The sequence below is a fragment of the Lactuca virosa genome, chromosome 2 (genome assembly GCF_052849685.1).
Source record: "Lactuca virosa cultivar CGN04683 chromosome 2, Lactuca_virosa_CGN04683_v6, whole genome shotgun sequence".
NCBI lineage: Eukaryota > Viridiplantae > Streptophyta > Magnoliopsida > Asterales > Asteraceae > Lactuca > Lactuca virosa.
Genome location: NC_136427.1, coordinates 76,925,771 through 76,933,166, shown reverse-complemented (window position 1 = coordinate 76,933,166; position 7,396 = coordinate 76,925,771). Strand labels below are relative to the sequence as shown.

At 36.0% G+C, this 7,396-nt stretch overlaps 1 pseudogene; it reads right to left on the bottom strand.

The window, feature by feature from the left end:
* Positions 1 to 3,380: 3,380 nt before the first annotated feature.
* On the bottom strand, positions 3,381 to 4,748 carry LOC145157518 (eukaryotic peptide chain release factor subunit 1-3 pseudogene; annotated as a pseudogene).
* Positions 4,749 to 7,396: the final 2,648 nt, after the last annotated feature.

Genomic DNA, 7,396 nt, shown 5'->3' with positions numbered 1-7,396 from the left:
TAGCTATGGAAAGCAAAATCATGGATGAGCTTGCCCTCAAAACCACTCAGCTCAAAACTCAATCATTAAAGCTCACACAGGCGAACAAGGAAATTGATGAGCTCAAGTCTGAAAGGGTTGTCATGAAGACTTGTGTGGGAGATGTTAACGCCATTCTCTCTAATGTTTTGGAGGCTCGTGACTCAATTCTTACACTTTTAGTTAGACAACATTTGGCTGAAAAGCTTCGTCCAGCCATTGACCTACTCAACCGCCTTGAAGGTGTTTCTGAGGCAGGTGTCCCTCCGAGACAAGTAGGAGAAACAAGTCAAGAGCCACCAACAACTGAAGCAACCCAGGATCCACCAAAGCCGAAAGTTACTAATGAACCGAAGGATAATGCATCTTCGAGTTCTAAAGGCAAAAAGATTATGGGTGCAAGCGATGACGAAGAATAAACTGAAGAAGATCAGCTCAAACGACAGAATCGTGATTGGGAGATTGATGAAAATCTTCGTATTGCGAGAGAAGAAGAGGAGAGGGAACGAAAAGAAAAAGAGGCCCACGACACTTTGGAGAGTAGAAAAACTCTCTTTCCACTGTGGACGTTGGAGAAGCTGCTGAAAGAAGTTGTTGAGTCTCCAAGCATTCATTGGCTGGAGCCGGTCATCTCCTTTGACCTGGAAAATACGAAAGTCTCCCAGTTCGACATGCCAATCACAAGACGAGCTTTCGTTTTTCATTCTTTTGAGGTCACAGTTCCCATCCCTTCTCCTGACGCGAGAGTAGATAGAGCCTTGATTGATTTCGATCTTACTCACTCCAAGCCTTAGTACCTGACCTGGAGCGCTCAAAAAATCACTTCTGTCAAGGTCTTGAAGCCATTTGCTGTTGGCAACTTTGTGAACGTAAAGTTCAAGGTGACAAGGGGATCTGATAATGCTGAACATGAGTTTTCGGTAGCTGGTCTACCCAATCTCAATCCTCGTGATTGGATCTTGCTGACAAACTACCTACTTTTTGAAGAACAAAAGTATGAACCCATTCTTGCTCACATTAAGCAAATGTTGGTCTCATACATTTATGAAGTTGCAAAGCTTGATCAGGAAGTCACCTCTGTTTTAAACCGAAAGCCAACTGTCAAACCCATTGGTAAAGCAAGATATGTGAATAAAATGAGAATGGGCAAGATTGACGCGAAGTATCTAAAGGTTATGTTCACTCGTGGAGAAAACCAACAGTGCCTTTTTGCTCTGCCCGACAAACACCTGTTCTCCACTTCATGTTTGGAGCATATTTTGGACATCATCAACAGGTGTAAACTCAATGATGCTGCTGCTAAGAAGAACTTCAACAACATGCTTCGCTGGTATATCAACTTTCGTCATACTCTTCTTGCTATCATTCCGAAGTTGTTCAAGACTGTTAAGAAGACTCAGCAGGCGCAGCAGTGAAGCATCTCTCGCCTCAATTGACGCAAAGGGGGAGAATGTTGGGTATAAAAGATTGCGTCATTGGGATGTTTAGTTTAGTCCACGTTGTACACGGTTTTGGGCATGTTCAGCCATTATTAATTAGGGTTATGATATATATAGTTCATGCATGCACCGTAGCAAGTACTGATCGTTCTTATATTTTACATTGTAACGCTAGCACACCTCTACAATAGCAATTCTTAATAGAGTTCTTCTGAGGTTGTGTCTTATTAATCATTCGGCACTTTGTTGATTTGTGTTTATTCTTAAACTTTGTGTTCTTATTTTACTTGTTTAGAATCTATTCGATCTATAAGGTTTTAGTCTTATCAATATGAATATGAATAAATCAAGGTGACTTTTTTATTGATGTTGATGCCTCTTTAAAAAGGACAAAAATTCAAGAATTTTGGAATATTTAGCTTTTTTGGATGAAAAATAAATATATACACTGAAAAAAACAACAAATAATAGTGGATTTTTTTTCGAAAAAAAACTTTGTTTTTTGTATATCAATATGGAAACTTAAAAAATTTCAATTTTCTGAAGGATACACCATATTTCCTAAGACATTGGAATAAAAAAAACTTCTTAAACTTTAAAATCACCAAGACCAATATAATTAGGAGAAACATAATAGAAGTTTAAATTAACAAATACCAACATAAATAATCCCTTGGTGAATGATCAAACGAAATAAAACATGGTGAGAAGCTATGACAACCGATATGCAACTAACATAAAAAGTAACATAAAGTCTAAAAGTGCCAAGGAAAATCTCAAGTTAACATAGAGTCTCAGGGCCCTTGAGATGCATATTAATCATGGTCAATCCACATAGATGTTCATTTTCTTTAAGATCTTTTTATCAGGTCAACACAAAAATACTCTCATGCAACATCTTCAAGGAGGGAACTGGGGCACGATCTCTCATCCATCGAGATTGTTCCAACTGCTTCTCTGCCAAAAACCATAAAAAGGAGGCATTACAACAAAGTTTAACACCAACTACCATAAAAAGGCTTAAGTTGCACCGTTTGATATGATGAAGGATTTATGTTGTAAAAAACAACCAACGCAACCATATGAATCATGCACTTTACTTTCACACCTGCTAGAGTACATCAAATTATACTTTTCAGTTGTAGATTTTTCATCCTTGTTCTCAAATAGGTGAACTTGGTTCGTTCGGTTACTAAGGATAATGATATTTAAATTAAGTTCCCAGAATGATCGATATCAATGTACTTAAAAAAAACTTATGTCCCTTTCTACCCATAGTAAAACCTTCACCTATTTAAAATACTGCTATGTATAATGAATCGAAATTAAAAGTATAATAAAAACTTGGCCAAGCTCATAGTTATCAAAACTTATGTGTAGAAAAAAAAAGTCAAGAAACTTGGTTCCCTTCAAAACTATGATAAAGCCAAGTAAAATTGTAATGTATCATGGAAATTCCTAATAACTAATACAAAGATTACTAGAGTTAATCAGTATAAAAGAGACAATTTATAGGAAAAAATAACTAACCTCGGTAACGATGGATTCCTTGAATAGCTAGGCAATAATGAAGCTTGAAACTGATGTGCTGGCATTTGACAAGTGGTTGATTTTGTATTAGGATTTCCCCCATCAGCAACATTCAAGTTTTTCTTTGACTGAAGACAGGGATTGCCAAGGTCAAAGATATGAGATTTTCTGAGCCCATCAGCACATTTTGTGTTCTTAGCAGTTTCAACAACACCAGCTTCCATCCTACTTAAATTGCCTGCCAATAGCAACATTAGGAAACGTTAGTTATATACATATGTTTGTTTCCACTGGAATACCAGGGATTGGATAAAATAACTGACCTTTGTAAGAATTCCTTGAAGGAGGAAATATGCAAGGCACTTGGATAGAAGCTTGAGAAGTGGTTGATTGCTATTCAGCATCATAATTCACTCCTTCATCATGATTTTCAGTATCATAACTTTCCTCATCTTCAGAAATTTCAATATTATTATTTTCTCCATCATCAGACAACTCATCAAATGGGTGAATATGAATCTGATAACGAAGAATGGCACCAATCCCACCAAGGCCTCTACAAAAGTTAAATCCCTCATGGGTTCTATTTGTGACAAACTCAAGCTTGCATCCAAATCTTTTGTACTCATTAGCAAACCACTCAAGAAGAGACATCTTTTCCTCAACTTCAAGTTCAACATTGCTGACCAAATCCCGAAAATTTCCTTCATCAGTCTCCTGTTCCTTGTTTAAATGCTTAATAATAATTTCACCCGAAACACCGTTTCTAAGAACATATCGATTAATCTCCAGATTTTCCCAAACAATGAGTGTTTCCACAGCACCCATTTCTAAAGCTTCCAAAGTGTCATAAGCACCCACGACATACTTCCCACTATCCTGCTTTATCTCCTCAAAATACTTCCCAATTAAATGCTTCTCCTGTATGAACTTCACATTTGCAAGAATCTCATAAGACAACTTAATAGACTGATTGAAACCATCTTCACCCCCATAAGAGACATCAACCACATTCAAGATTTTCGCCTGAAGACGTGGGTCAAACATATCAGATTGACCGAGGTCATTCTTGAAATCAGCGCATCCAGCAAGTATAAGTCCAGAAACATTAGGCTGATTAGTAGCAGGATTGATATAAAACTTTGTTGCAAGCTCTGCTGTTTTCCTTAAATAGTTGTGACGTTTCTCCATACGAATACGATCAAATCTCAAAGCTGATTGCCCTCCCCTTCCATGTTTCTTTGGCAAATCAACAGGAAATTTGTGTAGAACCTCCCTACTATCGCCTCTTACTATCCCAAACAGGGTGCCTTTTCCATCCATAACAATGAAGCCAAACTTGTCATCAGATTCCAACATCTGGTTAAGAGATTCTGTGTGGAACTTGTTATCACACAGGTAAAGAGATACGTTTATAGGTCTGAAAGGTTCAAAGTCGATTGTAACCTTTTTCTCGTTTCCATCATTTGTTAGTATTGTTCCTGTGTATAGAACAAGTCCATTTGGAGGTACCTTGTTGTAGAGCTTGAGCCTCTGTTGGGCAGATGTTATAGCACCTAAGACAGACTGACGATTCACCCTGCTCTTAATGTTGGAAGCAGTTCCAAATTCATCAGCAAGCATCTTTGTGACACGAGAAATTTGATCACGTGGAGGGATTATTAGAGAAATCATGCTGCTTCCGTTGCCTCTTGAAGCTTCCAGTGACTTTATTAGCTTCTTCATCTTCCATGTCTCGATATTCTCATCAGTTGCCATCGTACTTAAATTGCCTGCCAATAATTAACAGCGTGAAAAAGATTCCCTTAGAAGCTTAGTCATGATCACCATCCTTTTTGAATGAAGTTCTCCTCTATCGATATCAAGAAAACATAAAAAAACAAAAAAAGAAAGCCAAAGAAGGCGTATGCAACGTCAAAGAAAAAATATTGTATTCAACTTGGAAATTTTAACTTCAATCTCTCCGATATCAATGAAAATTACTGTTGTTAATATAAAAAAACATACAGGCTTATTAAATAACTGCAGTGATCGAGAGTGGTGATTACTAATCATGTTAACCGCATTGAATTAAGCGTGTCTTGCTTACAAGATCGGAAAAAGTCAAATTCGTAAGATGATACATTACTAATGGAATTTCCTTGTCAAAAAGAACGTGGAAAGGAAGGAATACATACCTTCGAAGTACTTTAACGATGATTAACGCTTCAATGCCGATGAGTTGGTAATATGGAAATCGATTCAACGACTGTGCTTTAAAGAAAGCAGTTATTAATATTTTTTTTTGAAAGATGATATTTTTGGCTTCTTTTTGAAATATAATATTGTTGTTATCTCAACAGACTTTGATGCTGATCGACGACGCTTTAGAAATCGATAATTTTGTCCCTTGTTGTGATAAAGATAATTTGGATGGATTCTAATGCGGATTTTATTGGGATTTCAATAGATGTCGAAGATACTATTGCGATTTCTATGGAGTTAGTTTTTATTTCAACTATGATATCTTAGGAGTTTTCTAGCTACTTAGACATGGTATGTTTTAAAAATATTTACCATAATATAGTGGTCTCAATATTAATTACCAAATCTGGATAGATCCTTTCTAAAGGAAACCTTCCTTATTATTTTGAGTAATTATCCTAGAATCGGTCATATTATCTTTTAACGTTTTCTATTGTATTTAGGTTAGGATTGTTTTGTTTTCTTGTTGCCTAAGTTATTTGAGCATTAAATCTTTTTTGGTATCAGACAAGGTCTTGCACCTCCGATAGAAACTTCCAGTGATGGCGGCAAGATACAAGCCGGAATCGACAGGAAAGAAACTTTCTATTTGCCGCAGGTGAACGACGACGCGCTCATAGATAAAGCAACTACAACGACCGGTATGTTTTTATTTTTGATTAAAATAAAAACAGATTTCCAAAGCATTGTTTATACATCCCAATAGAATGAATATGACAAGTATTATCAAAATCAGAGTAAGTCCCATAAACGAAATACAAATGGTGAGTCACACCCCCAAACCAAGGATGGCGGAAACGTCCGGGGGTGGAGGACTTCATTTATAGTATCACAACAACGAGTATAATAGTGCTCAAAGTAATACGACCATCATAAATATAATTGAAAAAGTTACACCATAGTATGTGTTTACATGTTTCAATATCAATTACACTATGATGACAAAGTGAAATGTTTGACGAATTAACGTTCCATCCACAAACCTTGTGATTCCCTGTTTCATTGATTTCCTGAGAACACAAGTAGTTTTGAAAAGTGTCAACAATTAAGTTGGTGAGTTCATAAGAATTTTATTTGAGAAATAAGTTGTTTTCCTAGTAAAAGCGATAGAGTATGATTCCAGAAAATTCAATACTTTCTTTATTAAGTGTGAAATGAAAGCTCCTATGTTATGCAATAATGTACCCTAGAAATACCCGTACATTCCTTCTATAATCACCCAGTGTATATAGGTTATATAAAATTTAAGTTAAATAAACTGTCGAATATAATGGGTCTGCCCTAGGTCCACAACCAAACAAGGAACAAACAAGGAACAGGAAGTAAGACGGGACCACCAATTCTAAGTCGATTGCGACTAAATTCATATATAACTCTAACATGTACACTTAGCAATTATAACTGAAGTCTAACAATTATAGATGAAACGTAGTTTAAATATCATAAAAATCATTTTGTGTAAACCTGGTACTTTGTAATGTATACTTCAAGAAAAATCCCTTATTTTCCTTATAAAAAGTTATGTAGCCTTAAATCCCAAGGCCGAGAGTATGTGCGTATTTTGTACTTATATTTTGTTTAAAATAGTAATGTGTTTCCAAAGAAAATCCAATATTTTCCTTATACAAAGTTGTGTAGTCGTAAATCCCAAGACTGAAAGTATGCAGTTTTAGATAGATAAAACCCCTTTTTAAAGTAGAATTTTCCCGTAAACTTGAAAGATTGTTAACTCCCTATGTGTGTCGTTATAATCATACTATAACTAGAATTAACCTGCAACAACATTTTTCAGACGTCAAGATCCTATGACTTTTGTCACCCGTAGACCTGCAGGTCCCGATGTAGCTAGCAGCAAGGTGTGGGGTGTCAATCTCAATATATATCTATACACAATTATCACGCTCTCCCTACAAGAGACTCTGGTTATAACTTACAGGAATATTAACCCGTACTCTAAGAGTACAATGGAAGAATTGTCTCACAACTTACGTTAACTAGTTTACGTATAGTTTGAATATAAAACCTTTTCCGTGGTGGAAGTGAAATCACCCTTTATGTAGTAAATTCGTGATATGAAATCTATAAACTATTACTATTATAATTTACCATGTAGTATATGAAAGACCCGTTTGTATTGAGAGTAAAACCTTTTTCATGTAGTATGC